The sequence below is a fragment of the Rhagoletis zephyria genome, unplaced genomic scaffold (assembly GCF_001687245.7).
Source record: "Rhagoletis zephyria isolate East Lansing unplaced genomic scaffold, Rhagoletis_zephyria_1.1 Rzeph_scaffold_00416, whole genome shotgun sequence".
NCBI classification, from domain to species: domain Eukaryota; kingdom Metazoa; phylum Arthropoda; class Insecta; order Diptera; family Tephritidae; genus Rhagoletis; species Rhagoletis zephyria.
Genome location: NW_016157500.1, coordinates 77,544 through 100,134, shown reverse-complemented (window position 1 = coordinate 100,134; position 22,591 = coordinate 77,544). Strand labels below are relative to the sequence as shown.

The window sequence follows — 22,591 nt, the reverse complement described above, 5'->3', positions numbered from 1 at the left end:
TTGCACGTCACTGTACATGTTCATATACATGTATGTACATACCCAGCCAGCAAAGAAACGTAAATTTTGCCGACAGTGCAGTTTAGTTATATTTTCCGTATCCGAAAACGCATACAAAAAAACTCTTACAGTTATCATACGTTTTCGTTCGAAAAAGGTGACATTTGAAAGCATGCATGCGTAGTCGTCAGTGGCTGAGCGTGTAGTGTGCCGCTATTTGTTAGCTTCCAGAAGTTGCCGGGTTCGAATTTTTTGCTGGCTGGGTACATACATACATACTTACGGTTTATACATATACCTTTATTTGTACAAATGCCGTTTCAGAATGTGGACCGCCTTATCAAGTGCGTCTACGCTTTCGGTGATAAAAAATTGCTACTGGTAAATGCACTTTTAGCCTTTATTAAAATTTTACGGACGTATAACGAAATGTATATGGGCAATTCTCACAAACTTTGAATTTTTTTGTGAAAAAAATTATTTTCGATTTCGAAAATTTTCTAAATATATACCTTTTTTATGCCCACGTCAACGATTGTACTAAGTGTGTGGTACAAATTGATAAATTGGTTTCCGAGATACGCATACAGTGAACCAAGTAAAAACTGGGACCGACAATTTAGTAAGTTTTGGCTATTTTTCTTTAGTTTATTTAATGTTTTATTGTTGTTTATTTTTTGTGAAAGTTCAGCTGATTACTTAACAAATATGACATAAATCCAAATTTCAGACTATGTGCCAAATTATGAAAAATCTGCAAAGTTTGACCAAAATTTCTAGCTTCTTGATCGGCATCTTTAGACAAAATTTTGGTATTCAGTTTTGTAGCCGCTGATTTTTTGCAATTTTGTTTGTTGACGGTGTTCCGCATTTTAAATTGCCAAAAATCAACGGTAAGTCCTAGCATCTACAGCCCAAGCCCTTTCATTTGACACCTCATTTCGGAAATCGAACGAACGGTGCAGATCTGATGATTTGGGCAAAAATTTCCTTTGGTTAGTATTTACATATATTAGTTTTTTTTTTGGGGTTTTTCTTATTTCTTTTTCGTTCTGTAAGATTTTAAGGAACAAATAAAAAGTGGTGCACGATGATCATAGTTCAATAGTATATTAGCACACACGTATATAATTGGCTAAATTTTGCAATTGCAGATAATGTGCTAATAAAAATGTGCATTTTTACTTTGGTGCACGCATCGTAACCAGTGTTGCCATTTTAGACGTTTTCCGGCTAGATTTAGCCGGTTGCGATAGCAAACAGCCGGAGAAATCACGATTTAGCCGGCAGCCGATTTGTTAGCAGTTTTGCAGAAAAAAATTAGCCGTTTTTAGCCGATTTTGCTATTTGCCTTGTTTTCTTAAATTTCAAATATGTATATATGTTTCCATTTTTGACTAAGCGACCCAAAATTTGTTAGAAATGGCTACTAGCCTTATCATGAAAAAATTTTCATGTCAGGCAGGGTTGTATGAAATTGGGCCGATTTCGCTTATTTTTATTTTAAACGAAGAAGGGATTTTCTTCATAAAATGTTTGTTATAAATGTCTTAATTTTAAGTTCGAAGTTTTATTCGCAAACTTAGAAAATAAGAAATTGTTTCACTGTTAAGACACTTAAGATGCGTTTGTGTTTGGATATAGTGCCAACAAATAATAGATCTTGTCTTCCCAGATAGCACATATTCAATTCTGCCTAAATTACAAAACATCATGCCCACTCCCAAAGGTTTAAGGTAAGGGAAAAATTTATATTTTCAAGCACTATGTACACATAGGTATTTTATTAAGCAAACTTTTTTGCTGAGTGCTTATTTAAATTACAAAAACCGAATGCCAACTTGAATTAAAGGAACCAGCACTGAAGTCAGTCAAAATGAAAATAAAAGAGCACAAATTTCTATGTAAAGCAAAAACTCTCTGGGAATCCTACGAGACATCTGCCGGTCATATGACCGGTCATCTAAATGGGAGATCTGCAAAAGTGGCATCATATTTTACATCAGAATTGAGGGGATTTCTGAAAAATTTACCAGTTCTTTTGTGTAATTGTGATTTTGCATCCCTTGTCAACATATGGCCTCGGTTGATGTTAACGGTCGTTGTTTTACTGCCTTAAAATTGAAGGGAAATTTTTACAGAGTTTTTTTATGTGTATTGGTTTCTATTTGAGTGTAGTGAGAATCGGTCAGTCCGAAAAGGCCTTGTAGGGAAGACAATAGGTTTGTTCGTCGAAAATCCAGCGAGAATTATCACTAAAAATATCAGATCGTAAGAAAAATGCTCCCAAATTCTCTCTCATGTAGAGAAACTTGCAATTTTCTGCACGAACGCAAATTTGCAAGTTTTTCTGTCAGCTAGTGTCCACGGTGCATTTCAAACAAAAGAAATTTGTATAGAATTTTTAAAATTCTTTCAGAGGGGCAAACAACAGGACCTACGTGTATATATCTTGTCAGTCCGACTTTCTTCAACATACGTTTCAATTTCTTTGTCGGGTTTACTATATCGACTCTGGTTGAGATTGCATTCCGATTAAGAATAGTTTTTTTTTACCGAGTACCTTTCAAATCATTGGAATTAACTAAATTAATTAATTAAACAAGTATTAACTTACATTTTTCATTTTAAAATCGCTCCAGTTTGTAAATTTTTAAATTTAACGAACTTGTTTATTCAAATTATCGTCGACAAAAATTCTTGCTGGCAAAATTTTTTCCGGCTCGAATTTGTAAATTCTCTCCAAGAAATAGTCTTTTTACTCGTGATTTATTTCAATAAAACTTGTGAAATTTAGTTGAAACATTTTAGCCGTTTTTAGCCGGTTTTATTTGCCAATTTAGCCGGTTCGTCCAAAAAGTTCTGGCAACACTGATCGTAACCTTTTAAATACGTGTTTTTTAACTATCTTCTAATGGGAGCACATAGGTCTGCCACGTTTAGATTGACTACTTTTATGCTCCAGGTCACTATGCAAGTTGTCCGATAACAGTGTTAAATATGTACGCACCTTTCGCAGTATACTATAAAATCCACGAGTAACAGAATTTCGAAAAAGGAGTCACGCTACTTTGACTCTTCATAACTTTTCTTATATTGCAAGCACATAATTCATACAGGTTGCATTCGATTCTGCTCTCCAAATACTATCACTTCCTGATAAACTTTAGGGTTACCAGATTTTTTATGCGCGAAACCAGTACGTTAGACTTTTTCATGCTAAAAAAATCAGTACTTTTCAGTACATTTTTATTCAAAGCAAAATTATGAATGTAAGTAACAGATAAGACTTTATAACATCACAGTACTTGCTTTTAAAAATATTTTGGTATATAAATAAAATATAGTTCATAAAAAATAAAAGTGTTATTCATTTTAACATGAGTGTACACATGATTGTACACAGAAGCCAATAAATAATTTTATATTTATGACATTTTTGAATATGTAGCAATACTGAGATCATTTCCATCTTCAGTGTTTAAATAGTCAAAGAATTCTATACATTTCATTTTAAAATTACTTTTAATTTGAATTTCACTTTAAAAATTTTTAATTAGAAGCCGGCTTCGCTCTTTGCGCAAGGAAGCAAACTTTATACTTAAGATCCTCCCGGTTGCTTCGTTTGAGTGTGGTGTAGGGTTCGAAATTTCAGACTTTGGTATCGATACTAAGTACTCATTCTGGCATCGAGCTCATGGTATCGATGCTCTAAAAGTATCAGGGAAAAGTATCGATACTACTCAGTATCGGACTCATTAAAATACGTTTTTTGGGATACTAAAATTATTTTATTCTTCAATCGTATATATAGTTATTTCCTGAATTTAAAACAATAAACATTTAAAATATTTGATTTTTATTTCATTGCAGAACTTACTTTCACGTTAGAAATAATTTCAACGTTAAATGTGTATGTACATTAGAGTGGTCCAAAATAATAAAGTCGGAATTATGATGCCGCCACCCCCTAGGATTGTTCTGAACCGAAAATAAATATACCCATATTTTTTCATTTTGAAATCAAAAAATATTACGGGAGTGCTCACAGCGCTCAAAGTTTTCCATGTATTTTATATGGGTAAAAACCAAATTTTCGCAAAAATGGTATAAAACTCTTGAAAGTCAATATTTTACAATCGTAAAACCGTGGTTCTCTTCAGGAGACTTCAAATATTAATATCCAGTTGTTTATTTAACCATTTTTTATGATTAAAGATTTTTTATTGGTCCCCCCATTGCATTTTCTAGGACCTATAAAATATAGTTACCATGAAAAAATTGTTAAAGGAACAATTGGGTATTATTACCGGGAACGTTCTGAAGATAAGCAAACTTTTCCGATCGAAAAATATTGATTTTCAAGAATTCTACACTATTTCTACGAAAAGTTGTTTTTTCCCCATATAAAATACATTGAAAACTTTGAGCGCTTTGAGCACACCCTAATTTGTTCTTTTTTTTTTCAAAATAAAAAAGTAGGGGTATATTTTTTTTTGGTATAGAACAATCCTAGGGGCTGGCGGCTTTAAAAATGCGACCTTATTTTTTTACATACATTTTTGGACCACTTTAATGTACATTCATACATATATATATATATATATATACTTTCACGAATTCCAAATTTTATTAAGAATTTTTGCAAACTTTGTGGGTATGCATTTTTGTAGCCTATTCAATAATGTGCAAGTTTGAATTAAAAGGCAACGGCAGTAGGCTAGACGTAAAGTTGATAGGTTACAAAACTTCTTAAGGTCTTTAAACCTACTGTATTCTTTATAAATAAGGCCCTCAAAGTTTAACTTATTTGGTTTATGTTATGCAACAGACTACACGAAATTTCAGATAATTTTAAGTGATGGAGAAAATTGAATGATAGTAATCCATATGAGCAAAGAAAATTGGGTTGCCAATGGAAGAAAGAATTTAAAAAGTGTGTTTTTCAAAAAGTATTCGATACTACGAGTACTTTGCAAAATATTGAGTAAAATCGCCAAATAAGGTATCGAGTATTAAAGTACTCATTTTTATACCCTCAGTATCGATGCTTACTCAATATCGATAGTATCGTTCGAACCCTACTGTGGTGTTGAAAATAAAAACAAAATTACATATTTTTTCAGTACCACTATTTAATGATTTCATCTTTATTTCCTCATGGCTTAAATTAATTTTTCAACCACGCAAAAAGTTTGCAAAACTGGGAAATCGCTAAAAGAGTATCTAACTCTTTGTCTTTTGAAAAACTTTATGAAAAAGCTCTTTTACAATGTCAATAAATTGTCAAAAAAGAATTGTAAGTTATAGGCAAAAGCCATTCGAATATTCAAATTTGTAGTTATTAAACTGAAAGATATTTTCGAGATAATTAACAACACTCGACAAAAAAACGTCAGCCTTCTTTTTAAATACTTTTAGCTCCATAATATTAACGCAACTGGTACGTAACGCCTCTGCGATAGGCCCATAAAACGATAGATCTTTTTGTTGTATTTATTTATTGCGTATATCAAACATCTGAAACTTGTCAACTATAATTAAATTATTTTCTTCTTACAGTACTTTTTACAGTACAGTTTAAGGAAGTTCCAACGATATGTAAAAACGTTAAGAAAATCTTTAAGTATTTTGCTTGAATTGAAACTTCAGTACAAATCAGTAAAAATTTTGAAAAATCAGGGCATAAGCGTACGGATTGAAGAAGTGAATAAAATGAGTACAAGAGTTGAAAAATCAGTACTGTACTGATAAAATCAGTACGTCTGGCAACCGTAATAAACTCAAACATGAGCAATCAACGAGCGAAAATTATGTGTCCGAATAAAAACTGTCGAGTCATGCGAAAATTCCAACTAATTAAGAATTGTACATATGCATGTATGTATAACAAAATAAATACGTTAATGCATACACTCTGAAAAAAACATTTACATAAGCGCCTAGAAAAAGAATATGAGCACCGCCACTTTGTTAAAGTAGTGATTAAAGACTTTAGCATCATATTCGGTACAAACGTCGGAAAATTTAGCTTTCCTGACAACACCTCCGTAAACGGAGAGACTCTGATCGCTTTCACCTGGGTGTCTGATAAAAGAACCGAGAACTAAATTAATCACGTTGTAGTTTCATCCGAGGAGCGAACATCGACTCGGATCACTACCTTGTTGCAGCCATGGCCCACATGCGCCTCTTTGCAATATATAATATGTGTCAGGCAGCGCGACTAAAGTCCGTCGTCAGGAAGGTGAAGTCACAACGGACGCCCGAGAGGCTGAAGGTGTGGCAGAGATGCTGGCAGACTGGAATGCTACTCGAAAAAATTCTATTTTCCCTGTCCCTTTCTGTATCGCTATCTTTGTCTCTATTATTTTCTTTATCTTCTTTATCTTTACCAAAGTGTCCATTGGCGATTTTTGGCGATTTTTTCCCTTCAAATAGATTGTTTCCAATTATAAAAATATGCAAAATTTAGTTTTCCACGATAATTTTACAAGAGAGGATAATGAGCTGCGTGATGAACTTGACTTAAGAAGCATATTAAAAGACTGTCAAAAATGTTTAATCGTCCTAATCCAAGAACTTTTGAAACGATTACCTAGTCAATTAAATACTTTTAAAAAAGATTTGATTTTGTCACCAGAAAAGTGTGTGAGTCACAAGAGGGCGAGTTTCAGGGACCTGCCAATCACTATTTGACTTTGAATAATGGAGTAACTATTCTCAGAACCATTCCATCCGACTCTGAAGATTTTTGGATAATTGCTTACGGAGTGAAAACCGCAAAAGACAATAAAATGTTTGGAAATATATGTAAGTAAATTCATATTATTATCCTTGCCGCACTCACATGCTTTTTTGTGCGCGTTTTTTCCGTAATGAATTCAACGAAAACTAAGATTCGAAATAGGATGAGGTTGGAAAGCCTTAATTCAATAGTTCGAATAAAGTGTTATATAAAGGCTGCAGAAGTTTCCAACATCAAACAGTATGTTATCAACGTTGAATAGCTCAATATATGACAACAACAGAAATGTAAATCATTCAGACACTATAGGTGATTTTGAAGAAATTGTGGAAATAGCTGTTCCCGCCTTATTATAGGTTTCTATTTAATTTTTAGCGCCGAGCTTTTAAAAACGGATTGTGCGATTAATCAATTAATATGAGTTATAATAAATTTACTAACTGCGCAGTCGCATTTCAAAACGTGTTGAAACAAATATTTTTAAAAAGTATGCATATTTTTAAAGAAAATTGTTTGTACATCACTATTATATAAGTAATTTGTATTATTTATTATTACCCTCTGAAGGTATTTTATTCGTTTTTGGTTTTAAAAACTACATTATAACAAAATCTCATTTTTAAACTAAAAGATTTGTTAAATCGATTCCATGAATTTTATTTAAAAAAAGGGTGATTTTTTTTTGAATTGCGCTTTTTTTTAACAATCTGGACACCCTGATCTTTACTCTTTTTCTTTATCGCATCTTTATTTTCTATAACAATAATAATATTTTGGCGCTTCTACCTTTGCTGTTTTGCTAAGCCTTTAATTGATATCCATATTGTAATAATTCATTTAATATATTAAGGCCCGGTTGTTCAATGTCTGGTTATCACCACCACTACACTATCGACGATTTCGACAATAATGCATATAACATGTGCTCGATAATGCAGTCGTTGTACTTAACCGGAGCTTCTAACTTCGATTTGTGTTAATCAGACATTGAACAACCGATCCTAAGGTAATAATAATAATAATAATAGATTGGCGCTTTCACATATGTTAGTGTTTGGCCGAGCTTCTCCTCTGATTTGTGGCGTGCGCCTTGATGTTGTCACACAAAGCGGAGGGACCTACAGTTTTACGCCGACTCCGAACGCCGATTGTATTTTTATGAGAAGGCAGAAATACACTCGGAGGTATGCCATTGCCTGCCGACGGACGACCGCTGTAAAGAAAAAACCTTTTTTCTATATTTTTTGCTGTGTTGCTTTGACCAGGGTTTGAACCCAGGCGTTGCGGAGTGGAAGCGCGCACTGCTTACCACTACACCACAGCGGCCGAGGTATTTAAATTGATTTAAAAAAATTGACTTTCAATTCTTAATAAAAAGTTTGTTGTAAAAATTTGTTTAATTTTTCTAGAAATTTTGAAATGTTGACTTACATGTGTGGTTCTTATTAGATAATGAGCTGCACTTCTTAACAAAAAAAATAATAAACATAAAACAATCAAGAGAAAGATAGTCAAAAGTGGTTAAAATGTCGTGTACTTATTTTTTTCATATGACTGTATTGTAATTTTTTTGGGATGTAGTACTTGACAGAGCCACTGTAAATACATGTCCTTAATTAGATGGTTTTCTTAATGACTCACTCTCTTTATAAAAAATCTCTTAGTGCATTTTGCACCTCGGCTTCTTTTTCTACATATTATTTCAAAATGTCTTTTTTTTCTTCCTCAATGGAAATAAACCTTCCGAAGTACTTTTAATGACGTGTTGGATTAACTCAATTGTTTTTTGAAATCTTTTAAGATAAATAAAAAACACAGTGCTACAAAAACGAATAAAGTAAAAATACCTGGGAAGTTATGTATATTTTCTGGTAGGTCTTTTCGAGTAAAACCAGAATCGAAATATGAAATTTGCCAAACACCCCCAAAATCTTGATTTACCGTTAAAAACCCGGGTTTTCGTACTTTTGCGCACTTATAAGCCTATAAGTTAGTTGATTATGAACCGAGTTTATTGCCGGGTTTAAAAATAAGAAACTTGGATCTTTCGAACGATATACATATATGTGAATAAATAAACCTTAAGAGATCTGTGTGTATTTTCCCAGCAAACACATTTTTTTTTTACTTTTTTCGCCTTTTTTCAATTCTGGTGAGGTTTTAACGCACTATTTTATAAAAAAAAACCATACTAGTCCTAAATTGATTGTAAAACCAAATTTAATAACGAAAAAATAGTGTTTATTTTCAAAAATCGCATGAAATTTTACTGAGTTATTAAACTATTATATGAAAACAAAATTTTTGCCAAAATATTATTTTTGACTATTTATACTACTCAAAAATGTTTTGGACTTTCCAGATAATAAAGAGAAATATACAATTTGGATGTTACTTGTTGTTGTAAACGTTTTCTTAGTTTATGGCTTACTATTATAAAATCACATAACCCTGTTTGCAAGTGGACTACTCATTTGTGCAATATTAAAAAAAAATTCAACAAACTTTCGTACAAATTTCGAACTTTCAAAAATTCTAAAAAATCGACCGACATTTTTAGCCATTTGAAACTTGTACTTTATTGTGCTAGAATTCAATGGGTTACAAAACTGCATACTCAGAATTTAATTAAAAAACTCGAAATTTTATCGAAAATTTGTAGATTTTTTTTTTTTTAATTGCATACATTTTTAAGGCAGTCACTCGATTGGTACATTTGTACAGATTTGTAAATTTTTTTGTTGGGCTATTGGTAAAAAAAATAGGACAATTTTTGTTGTAGTCAAAAGATTGGTACAATACAGCGATGCTCTATTGAAAAATTTCAATAAATTAATTTTCGTGATTGGGATAGTGAAATATATTTTGGGTGTTCACACAATTGGGATACGATTTACACCAAATTTTGGCAATTACCCAATTGTGTGACACTGCCTTTATACTTGTATTTATACGAATGTTGGTAAAGAACGAACTATAAAAAACTAACCGAAATTAAATAACAACAAAAATAATATTTTAAAACTTGTCAAAATTTGATGCGGCTATAATTTTTTCGACTACTGTACATAAGTTGGCTATGATTACTCGGCCGTGCTATCATAGTAGCACAATGCCACTCATATTTGACTTACAAACAAAATACGGGCAGGAATTGCAAGATTTCAACCCTGTTTTTATGAAAAATTTTATTTATATCAATATTTTTCTTTTAATCAAAATATGTTGAAATAAAAGTGAAACTAAAAAAAAATTCGCCAGAACCCTCCCCGAAAAAAAATCCTGGCTACGGGCCTGGTGCTTACGATACCTCGACTAAAAATGGAGATATCTTAACGTAACTTGGTATGTGTACTTCTTTTCATCGTAGGTATAACGGTAGTTTTCAGAAATATGCAACCTGCGATATTATGGTAACTAGTGAAGCTTATTCACTCATAATTGATACCTGAAATGATTTTTAGACGAAAAATAATATAATAAATTTTTGGAAAATGGGCGTAGCTACGCCCACTTATGATTACTTCTGTATATCTAGGAAACCTCTCCACCAATTTCCCCCAAGCTTGGCACGGTTGTTGGCCTTATTATTGTTATTTTATTTTTTCCTCCGAAACGGTTTTTAATTGTAGCTGTTTCTTGGTGAAAGTGTTCGCCTTGTTCTTCACTGAACTGGCCCAAATTATGTGGGAAGAAGTCCAAATGCAAATGAAGGAAATACATTTTTATGGACATGTTAAAACCCATTCCACCATAATCATTCAAAAATTCGTTAACAACCGTGACATAGTCGTCGCTTCCTTGGTTTCCAAAGAAATTACAAAAACCTTAGAAAAACCTAGCGCTACAAAACACTTCCATGCACGTTTTGCTACAGAGCTTAGCTTGTTCAAAAAGCTAACTTCGCTCATAATTTTACGAATTTGAGGCCCTATGAAAATTCCTAAAATCCATAAAAAGAGATAAAACCGATGAAAAAGTAGTAGATGAGAGAAAAAAATATTAATACTTCCTTTTATTTTGGCTTCACTTAATTTTGGGAACACCACTTTAAGTTGACAAAAAGCGTTGCTATTAACAACCAATTTTTTACAATTAGGGGTATTCTCGGAGTCTTGCAAAGCCCTTACACGGTGCATGGATTGCAGAAAAAAAAAACGGTATTCCTATGTGACAGCTTTGCAAACCGTGCAATCCGTGCACCGTGCAAGGGCTCTGCAAGACTGTGAGAATACCCGTATAGTTTCATATATGTATCCTAGCTTTAAATGCAGTGGTGGTAGGACAATATGTTCAGCTTTAATCAATGGGACGTTTAAAACGTTTTCCGGCCTATTAAATGTGGCTGTCGGGATGGCCATAATTCGCGGCCATAGAAAACGTCAAATCAAAATAAAAAAAAACTGTCAAGCAAACATTTTTGTGGTGTTAAGCCAAAAATAATATTTTTGAAAAAAATTTAATTTTGTTTTCATAAAAAGTTCAATAACTCAGTAAAATTTCATCCGATTTTTGAAAATAAACACTGTTTTTTTCGTTATTAAATTTGGTTTTACAATCGATTTAGGACTAGTATGGTTTTCTTATAAAATAAAGTAAGTTTCTAATAAAAAAGTAAAAAAATATTGCGCTTGCTGGGCAAATACACACAGATCTCTTAAGGTCTCTTTATTCACATATATATCTTTCGAAAGACCCAAGTTTCTTATTTTTAAACCCGGCAATAAACTGAAACTCGGTTCATAATCAACTAAGTTACAGACTTATAAGTTCGCAAAAATACGAAAACCCGGTTTTTTAACGGTATGTAAATCAAGACTTGTTTGCCTAATTTCATATTTCGATTCTTGTTTTACCAGAAAATACACATAACTTCCCAGGTTTTTTTTAGTGTCTCACAGTGTAATCCTTCTTTCATTCTTACTGCAGCGAACGACGACGGTGCCTGTAATGACAATTCTTCTGCAATTCCTGGAGTAGCGACGAACGATTGTGATGGCATTGGTGATGCCGCAGGCATAGACGGTGATGGCTGAAGTGACAGGGAGTGGTGAAGCTATAAGTTCTGAACACATTGAAAACGACGAGCTACGGGTCACAGCCTCCAATTTGTTATCTTCATTATCTAAACGCTTTGTCGATGACGACATGGTTTTTTTGAACGCGGCAGCGACATCATGAATTAGTATGAGTTTGGCATAAAAGAAGAGGAAGAACCTTATCTATCGCTGGAAAAATAGAAACGTTTTTTATTTTGTGTTTCTAGCAGTAGACGGAAAATCGCAACGTTCCGAATGAATAATAAAAGATTTTCCGTACATTTCAAANAGAATACCCGTATAGTTTCATATATGTATCCTAGCTTTAAATGCAGTGGTGGTAGGACAATATGTTCAGCTTTAATCAATGGGACGTTTAAAACGTTTTCCGGCCTATTAAATGTGGCTGTCGGGATGGCCATAATTCGCGGCCATAGAAAACGTCAAATCAAAATAAAAAAAAACTGTCAAGCAAACATTTTTGTGGTGTTAAGCCAAAAATAATATTTTTGAAAAAAATTTAATTTTGTTTTCATAAAAAGTTCAATAACTCAGTAAAATTTCATCCGATTTTTGAAAATAAACACTGTTTTTTTCGTTATTAAATTTGGTTTTACAATCGATTTAGGACTAGTATGGTTTTCTTATAAAATAAAGTAAGTTTCTAATAAAAAAGTAAAAAAATATTGCGCTTGCTGGGCAAATACACACAGATCTCTTAAGGTCTCTTTATTCACATATATATCTTTCGAAAGACCCAAGTTTCTTATTTTTAAACCCGGCAATAAACTGAAACTCGGTTCATAATCAACTAAGTTACAGACTTATAAGTTCGCAAAAATACGAAAACCCGGTTTTTTAACGGTATGTAAATCAAGACTTGTTTGCCTAATTTCATATTTCGATTCTTGTTTTACCAGAAAATACACATAACTTCCCAGGTTTTTTTTAGTGTCTCACAGTGTAATCCTTCTTTCATTCTTACTGCAGCGAACGACGACGGTGCCTGTAATGACAATTCTTCTGCAATTCCTGGAGTAGCGACGAACGATTGTGATGGCATTGGTGATGCCGCAGGCATAGACGGTGATGGCTGAAGTGACAGGGAGTGGTGAAGCTATAAGTTCTGAACACATTGAAAACGACGAGCTACGGGTCACAGCCTCCAATTTGTTATCTTCATTATCTAAACGCTTTGTCGATGACGACATGGTTTTTTTGAACGCGGCAGCGACATCATGAATTAGTATGAGTTTGACATAAAAGAAGAGGAAGAACCTTATCTATCGCTGGAAAAATAGAAACGTTTTTTATTTTGTGTTTCTAGCAGTAGACGGAAAATCGCAACGTTCCGAATGAATAATAAAAGATTTTCCGTACATTTCAAAGCAGTTAAAAAATGCGTATAATTTTCGTCACGAAATTGATATCATTAATTTTGTGTTTCTAGTTCATCTTTCGTCACTCCAAAATTTTACCTCAAAGAGGTGTTTTATTTGATATCAATTATTTTGGGGTAATTTAAAATAGACGAAAATACAAACAATAACCTAAATGTTTTATTTTTCTCAATAAATTGCTAAAAATATTATCTAAATCTAAATTATGTATTCAAATCGATGTGTCCATTGAAACATATACAGCCCAATTCTGAATATTCCCGAGGATTTCATTTCTCGCGGATTTTACTTTTCTCGAGAATAAAATCCTCCTATTCGAAAATGCCAGGGAGCAGCATTTTCCCCGAAAATTTGGGAGCAGGAAATTCGAACTTTCGAAGAGCTGTTTGACAGTTATTTTGACAGCTCAACTCCCGCCATTTAATTTTCGTGTTTTACACATAAAAGTGTGTTTCACATAAAAGAGTATAGTTGTGTTTGTATACAAATTAACCAGTAACTTGCCAGCAACTCTCCAGTAACTTTATTTCTAAAAATTCGCTCTCATAGACAAAATTTACAAAAAAGTACGCGAACGCTATTCCAGTAATAATTTGCAAGTTTCATGAACGGCTGATAAATTGGCTGTTTATTCACAGCATATTCCTAATAAAACAATATATTTTATATTTAAATATGTTTATTTTGTGAATTTCCACAATAAAAGCCCACAAACAGTTTCCTTATTAGTTTAAATTTCATCCAGCAACATGCGATCAGCTGTTTTTCATACTGGCAAATTCTTACAAGTAAAAATGTATCCAGTAAAATTCAGTAAAAACTTGCAACTGTAACTGTAATTTTTCGCTCTCTCAATTTCCCCTAATTTGTAAGTTTTTGCGTACGAAAACGCCAAAACAGGAAAATCCGTAAAAACTTTTACTGGGACATGACAAGAACTTATCAACTTGGTACCAACTTTGGATACAATAAACAACTGTATTCGTCTGATTGTCTCGTAGTTTATTTTTGTTAAGATTTCTACCGTGTGTGGGGCGCACACATGTGCTTTTTTAAGAAGTTTTACTTCAATCACGTGTACGGTGTTGGACTCGTGCTATTAAACTAACGCTTTTTTCTCAAGTAGTTTTGCTCAGTGGCAATTTATACATACTTATGTAAGTAGTAGTACGCGTCTTGCCAGGTAGGTTAAGTAAGGGTGATAAACCAATGTAGCATAGTTAAATACTGTGTACATACCTGCAATTAAAATGGGGAAAAATGTGACTGAAAAAAACTCTAAAATACACATAAATTGTGGTTTCCAAGACAAGTACGAAGTGATTAGCACAGCTACATCCTTCAACTTGTCAACTCGCGGGAAATTCCCCGATTTGCAGGGAATTTCGGTTTAAGTGGCAATCGGAGAATGAAAATTTTTTTTCGGGGAACTAGGTATGTTATTTTTATATCTTAAAGTAACAAAATTAGACGAATATGTTAATTTTCAACCATTTGACCCTTTTTGGCGCGAAATTTTTTCTATTTGAATCGTAATATCTCCACAACAAGAGTTTTCCCAGATATACGCTATATACCATATGAAAGCTAAGGTTTTGGGTTAGACTTGTGGAAACCTAGAATATAATCGACTGACCAGTTTTTGAGAAAATGCCAGAAATCTTTATTTTTATCAGCTCGATTTTAAGTTTTCGGGCGATAACGTTATGACATATTTATATTTTATAGACACAGAAGATAGCGTTAGACAGCTTGTTTGAAGACCCTTCTACTGATATCCACGTCAATGATACGGACTGAGTAGTGCGGCTTCAGTGGTAGTTTAAAAAATTGCCTTTTTTCGAATTTCAGGCCGCAGTTACGCCCACAAAGGCATACGAATCAAAACATACTGGAGCAAAATCTTCTTAGTTTTTTTTGTACTTTAATTCCTGAAAGTATGAAAAAAATTAAATGAAGGTACGTACAGACGCCACATACATGCCAAAGCATCTCGTAGTGGAGACACGAACCAAAACACATTTAGCTCTATATCTTTCCAACTAGTAACCGGAACTCAACATAAAAGGTATCGTTTGAAAGGTATTGGCCTATAGAATAACACTAAATATGTTGGGTGTACCCACATGGCCCCTTAAACCGGCAAAAGCAAAAAACGTTTTATGTATCGCAACACTTTAGCCAAATTTTTGAGAATCCGGTTAATCGTTTATGAAACTTGAATAAATTTTCTGGACACACTCTGCAAGACCTTTCCAACGACATCTGAAGCATGTCGATTGGACGTCTGGATAAAAAATTCCAAATCTCGTGTATATATAAGCGAGTCATTTCAGCATGCTAGTGTGGCTGCTTTCGTCACTCGCGCGCACTGCCGTGCGCTGTGATATGTATTTTTAGCCACAACGACTTTTTTAGCCCTTTATTTAAAGGAATTTGGCTCGCGACAACACTGATGCTGAAAATCAAATTGAGAATACGATTTTCTCAAACGTTTGAAAATTTTTGTTCCAGTGTTTCTTGGGAAGCTTTTATTTCACTTGCTCTGTATGTGTGTGGGCAAATCTTGCAATCAATTTTTGATCAACTTCCCGATGACCTAGAGACTTGAAACTTCACAGATGGCTCAGAACCCGATGACAATGCAATACGAAAGATGAGTTAATCCGAAAGTTGGTGCAGGAGGCGAGATATTTGAAAATCCCGTATTTATAGTCCGATTTGGTCCATATTTAGAATGTATGTTAACTACATTAAACATTAAATAACTGCACAAAAAGTTTTGTTGATAGGTGGCGCACGAGTCTGGTCCGATTTCGTTCATATTTAGAAAGCTTTCTTTAAAAATTATTGATTTTACAATTCACTTATGTATTTCTTCCAAATATGGACTATTTACAAACAAAAGTAAATACATATATTTCTGGTAGATTAAGATTTTTAATCAAAATCATAAAAATATAATATGTACATGTATATGGTGTTAAAATACTTGGTTGTTGCAGAACTTAACTAAAGGCGCACTCGTCCCATACAGCGACACCGATTCTTCTGAAGAGTTAGTAGAAGAGTTTCCTCTGCTTTGGTTTTTTCTGCGTTCGTTTCGTTTTTTTTTTTGGGGGTTTTGGGTAGGTTGGCCGGTTTATATAAACCACCGCCAGGTTATTCCTCTAATTTCAAACTATATATCTTAGTATGTTGTTTTCCAAATGCTGTATCCAATCGTCGCTCCACTGATACACGATGGTAATACCGCTGAGGACCAGAACCACGTGCCTAAGTTTCTGCTTATATATGTATGTTACGTCTTATTCGTTTCAATTCTTTGTCAATTATATCCAGTTAAAAAGTGTATTGTGATTTAATGGTCCACAGGTAACCAGGTTATTCCTCTAATTGTTGCTCATATGTCAGAATTTATTATCCAGATTCAAATTTAAATGGCTGGAAACTAAGTCCTCATTTTGCCAGGTTATTCCTCCAATGGTAAACTTATTGTGTTTTAATGGCAGGGAACTAAAGTGTCCTCATATCGCCAGGTTATTCCTCCAATTTGATTATTTTTTTAATTATTCGTCAAATTATAATTTTTGGTTGTGGCTAAAAAATTTCAGTTACGTTATGTGGAACAGTTATGCATGCAACTTTTTATTTCACAGTTACTTTGTTCATACGATAGTACCGTATCAACGGTACGTTTAGAAATTAACTTTCAATTTTAATTTCAACTCTCTTTATGTCGGCGTCTATTACATTACTTATGTAATTAATATATTATATGTAGTATCATCTTCTCTTGTTTTAAAACTTAATTTTTTATTTAGTGAACCGACTTCATTTTTATGTGTAAATAAATCAGAAATTTGCTTAAACAAAACTCGACAGGTCAGCACGACCATACTCGTCGAGGAGCCATTTTGAACTGACGTTCGTTTCTTAAAATATTGCACTCCAATAAGGCAAGAAAGGCTCATCTTCTGCCCTTCTATGTTTTGTCAGAGGAGTTGGTTGCCCTGTAAAGCAGAATATTGCTTAAAATGATAATATTATGAAATGCGTGAACCCGACAAGGATAAGTAGGCAAAACATGCACTTTTACAGGGTTGAGTGTAACGTCAAACACATTTTGCACCATGGAAGAACAAAATTTTTTGGGACAAACGGAATCAGCATTAGTTTTTATAGACAAATAGTATTTTAACCAATAACGTATGTATGTAGAGTTGTTTTTTTAATAACAAGAATTCAAGAAATGAGTTAAAGACATCGAAATGGTTTTTGTTAATGCAAAAACATGTTTTTTTAATATATCCGCCGCTATTGCGTGCTGCAGCCTTTTTTATGGCGGCAAAAAGTGCGTAAAGCTTTGGTTTCAACGAAAAGCGGTGCCGTAATATTACGACCGTACCATACCGAACGCTATTCTCAACGATAATAGCGGTGACGCTTTTATGTAAAGCCAGATGAACGTAATGTTCACATGACAGCATTTTCTTAAATTTGGGTTTTCCGCATTTTGTCCCTTGAAGTTATTTATTTTAAATAAAAATGGACGATCTCGACGTCGGGTTACTAATTTTTTTGGGAGAGGAGTTATCGGAAGAAGAAGCTGAAAGGTAGTCGGAGTTGGAACTGTTCAACAAAACGTGAAAACGAGGGGACTTTTGAGATTTTGGTGTGTCGACATCTACATAGCAATGAAAAAAAGTTCAGGGAATACTTCCGCTTGACTCCGATTTTGTTCGATTATGTCCTTAGCTACATAAAAGATGATATATTTACAAAACCAACAAATCGGATACCAAAGCCAATATCACCTGAACATAAATTGTCTATATTTTTGAGGTAACTAGAAAGTTGGGATAGAGAAATCATTGCGAACAAGAATTCAGCTGTGCAACTTAATGAAATATTATTATTATATTAATTTAATATTGATAAACAATGGGCCTCATGCATAAAAAGTGAGATTAAGCTCCGACTCGATTTTCAGTACAAATTCTTGGGCTTGAGCTCACCTTTTCAGTGCAAAAATTGAGTCTGAGCTTAAGCTCACTTTTTATGCATAAGGCCCATTGTTTTCAGTTATAACGGGTGATTTTTTTGAGGTTAGGATTTTCATGCATTAGTATTTGACAGATCACGTGGGATTTCAGACATGGTGTCAAAGAGAAAGATGCTCAGTATGCTTTGACATTTCATCATGAATAGACTTACTAACGAGCAACGCTTGCAAATCATTGAATTTTATTACCAAAATCAGTGTTCGGTTCGAAATGTGTTTCGCAAACCCAATTGCTGCGAACGGCGACGAATCGACATTTCACGGTCTTCAGCAACACTCTCAGAAACAGACGCAATATTCTCTTCTGTACGCACTGTACGCATTCGTGTGGTTGGTTTAATGTCCAATAAAGTAAACTGAGTGCGAAACTTGGTCACAATCGCATTAATTGTTTGCTCACTTGGTCGATTATGTAGACCATAAATCGGACGTAAAGCGAACCGAACACTGATTTTGGTAATAAAATTCAATGATTTGCAAGCGTTGCTCGTTAGTAAGTCTATTCATGATGAAATGTCAAAGCATACTGAGCATCTTTCTCTTTGACACCATGTCTGAAATCCCACGTGATCTGTCAAATACTAATGCATGAAAATCCTAACCTCAAAAAAATCACCCGTTATACCAGCAAATGACCGGCTTGGTTCGCGACGGCTGATAGAAACTTTTGCGTTGGTGAATGCAAACACGGATTCAAAACTAAAAAATAATTACTTTAGGTTGAAATGACTGAAGAGCAGAACCCTCCTCACACCTGTAGGTCAAGAATAATACCGCTGTGGTACCATATGGTATACCAACCCCTTTCGATGTTTCGCTGGACGAAAGAGTTTTCCCTTTCACATAGAGCCATTGATATATCTACCCAGTTCTCTCTTGCAAGGAGGTGGTCGAATCTTTCTTTGCTAATTCGTTACTTTTGGAATTCCTTTAATATGCAAGTGTCCAAGCACCTATGGGCTGTTTTCAGAGTCATTAGTTAACTAATATACTTATTTTAAACCACCACTTTTTATTCCACAGTATTAATTTGACTAATGGTTGACTGTAGTTTACTAATATTCATCCATTAGTTAACAATAGTTACAAACCGCTGGTTTTTTATTAGTTAACCAATGGCTGGGAAATGGTCCTACATATATTGAGGCGTGTTCTTGTTTTCGTACGAATCGAAAACCAGAATACGCCTCTTCGTATAGAAAATGATAAGAAAATTTCGTGATTCGTACGAAAACAAGAATATGCCCCATTAATTAAAGCTTAGAGGACTAGCACAGAGCAGTCTAAATAAAAAAATTCTGTTCAGTTTTTTCAACAATATGATCGTGATATTTAGAATTTATTAATGCCAAAACAGAAAATTCATATCCCAGCAAACATTTGGAGTCATAAATGAGTCTTTAAGGAGTCCCATTTCGGAGCCTTTGTGCTCATAATGAGCTCATTTAAGAGTCTGAAATGAGGGTATTTCCCTTCCTGCGTAGGTCGACCTATATGAGCTTAAATTCATACATCAAATGAGCCTCAATATGAGTCATATTGGTCTGTTATTGGCCTCATATACGGCTCATTTTGGACTCTTTTTGAAGCCCTTAAATGACTCTTATTGGCCTCATAAATGCCTACTTTCGGAGCTCCTTGTATGCTGTTCTGTGACTCTTATTGGCTTTATTCTTCAACTCTCTTAATGAACTTACTTTAGAGCCATGTTAGCAAGGAATTCATTTCAAATACTGTTGGATATTTATATACAAACCTCTGCGCATACATATATATGTATATTTATATTGCAGCATTCATGTAATAGCAGTTGCTAAATGCTAAGTGCAGCTAAATTTTGTTTATTTTTCCTTCCTAATTATTTTTCATATCTGTATAAACAAGTTTAGATATAAATTTCTAGTCGTTATTGTTTTTATACTGGCACAAAGTGCTGGCTCATAACTTGGATCATATATGACTCCTAAAAGATTCATATAAGAGTAAAAAAATGTTTGTTTTTGAAACTCATATTTCTTACTTACCTAGGACTCCTTTCCAACTCATATATTCTGAGCGCTCAGAATATGTTTGCGGGGATAATTCACTTTCATATTCATATGTACGTATGTACATAAAGAAAAACATCTTACATATAACGACAATGTATAAAAACAGAGATCGCTGTTTTTTAACCTTGTATACGGAGGAACAAGAGAATATTATTACAGTGAACACGGTGTGGCATTTCGAACGGTACTCAGATATTCATAAATTCAAGTTTATCCGTTTTGTTTTTAATTTTAATATATGTTTTACAAAAAATAAAGCTAATTAAATCTTGAACAAAGTTTGAAACTTTAATTGCATGGCTTATGCTATTGAATTACCTACATTTTATAGAAAAAAATTTTAAAATTAAAAAGTCGGATAAACTTAAAAAAATAAACATCTGAGTACCGTTCGTAATTCATTGTGCAAAAATGATTTTTTAATTGCGATACCTTGCGCATGCGTTTAGAAGCAGAGGATATTGGCTTTAACAAAGTGTCGAATTCCATACTTTTTCCTAATGACAACATTTTTACAACAGTTATATTGCTCTCCTGAAAAGTACCCAATTTCACATTCGATAGTTTGACATAGTTGCGGCGATATGTATTGTATATGTATCAATAAATATATTTTGTGACAACTCATAGTATATTCGTTAAATTTAACGAATCGTACTGGTCATCCGAAATAATAATTTCCGTTGAAGGAGTTCCTAGAGAATATTGGTAATCACATGATGCAAAGCTTTCTGATGATACTGGACGACTATCAGCAGTTCCCGACAAAAACTCGATTTCTGCTTCACCAACTATGTTGCCAATTTGCAGGCGCAGTATTGCTTGCATTTTTTGTGGCACTTTTTTAATAATTTTTGGCATTGAATTATTGTTTTTTTTCCGCAATTTCTCGGAGAAGTTTTAAACGCTCTTCAGAGTTCTTAGACCTTACCGACTGGGATTTGCTCTTGGGGAAAGGAGATCGTTCAATTTCAATTTTCTCATTTTTTGTACTGACATAGGTATTGTAGTCTTCAAATTGCAAATCAGTTGAACCAGGCTCTCCTTCACACAGGTATTCCACCACACTCCTATCGGCACCCGGGTCTCCAATTTTACTGATAGTACTAAAGACAATATAAAACGTATAAGACGAACGTTAATATATTACAAGACTTTTAACTCTATCATCTCTTTGCTGAAGGACAGCTATCTAAAAAAGATAAGCTTACGGACCGTCTTTTAGCTGCTTTACTCGATGAACCAGTACCTGGTTTACCTCTTCTTCTTATGTAGTAATCGTGAACATACGCCTATCTCTTACTGCAAACCAAGCCTAAAATGATAAAGATAATAAAACTCTAAATATGCTTTATTTTAAACTTAGGTATATTTTGTTTCAGATTTCAGATTTATTTTCAACTTATATTTTGTTTCAGATTTCTTGCTACTGGAGAATCATTCCGTTCTTTGGCGTTTCAATATAGGGTATCTCATTCATGGATTTCTCATATAGTGAGGCAAGTTTCACAAAGTATTGTGAAGAATATGCTAGACGTTTTACCACAACTAACAGAAGATTTCATGCGGATAACTGCAAACAAATTTATGGCACTGTGGAATTTTCCCAACTGTGTGGGAGCCATAGACGGCAAACACATACGAATAAAATCACCTAATAACAGTGGATCCTTGTTTTTTAATTATAAGGAGTATTATTCGATGGTTTTGTTGGCGATTGTCGATGCAGATTGCAAATTTCTGGCAGTAGATGTTGGGTCATATGGCAGGGAGGGGGATGCAGGTAACTTTAAATACACCGAGTTATTGAGGAAAAGTTTTTATCTCAAACTATTCTTGGCAGGAATTTATTTAAAAAGCAACATTGGTCGCAGAATACAAAATATTGAATTCAAATTCCCAGCGCCTCACCCTCTTTCTGAATCAACAGAAGCTGTGCCTTGTAGTGTTGTTCCGATACGACCTTGTACTCGATACCTGTACTCTTTAAAAATATTGAAGAAAAGTATCGATGCCACAAATGTATCGGAGAGAAGTACTCGATACTTACTCATATCGAACTCATTTAGGGGATTCACAAGACGTGTTAACCGTCGTAAAATCTTAAGGTTAACATCTTTTTTAATTAAAATGGTTTTAGGGGATTTCTAACTAAACCGAAATTCTTTTAAACTGATAAAGAATATATAATTAGCCAACCCCCCAACCATTTTAACCGCTATTTTACATAAACAAGTGTTAAGCTTAAGATTTTACGACGGTTAACACGTCTTGTGAATCCCCTAAAT

General features: G+C 33.8%; 2 long non-coding RNA genes across 3 annotated transcripts in view; one reads left to right on the top strand and one right to left on the bottom strand.

The window, feature by feature from the left end:
- Window positions 1-236: 236 nt before the first annotated feature.
- On the top strand, window positions 237-22,356 carry LOC108359593 (uncharacterized). The gene is made up of 4 exons (XR_001846956.1): window positions 237-263; window positions 325-622; window positions 21,722-22,086; window positions 22,147-22,356. It is a non-coding gene; the product is annotated as an uncharacterized LOC108359593 (long non-coding RNA).
- Window positions 21,189-22,591, bottom strand: part of LOC108359591 (uncharacterized) — a 4,735-nt gene continuing 3,332 nt past the window's right edge. For both annotated transcript variants that reach the window (XR_001846955.1, XR_001846954.1), the window contains exons 2-3: window positions 21,466-21,618; window positions 21,189-21,409 (exon numbers count right to left, since the gene is read on the bottom strand). This is a non-coding gene — a long non-coding RNA (uncharacterized LOC108359591). The remainder of the gene's footprint in view (window positions 21,410-21,465; window positions 21,619-22,591) is intronic.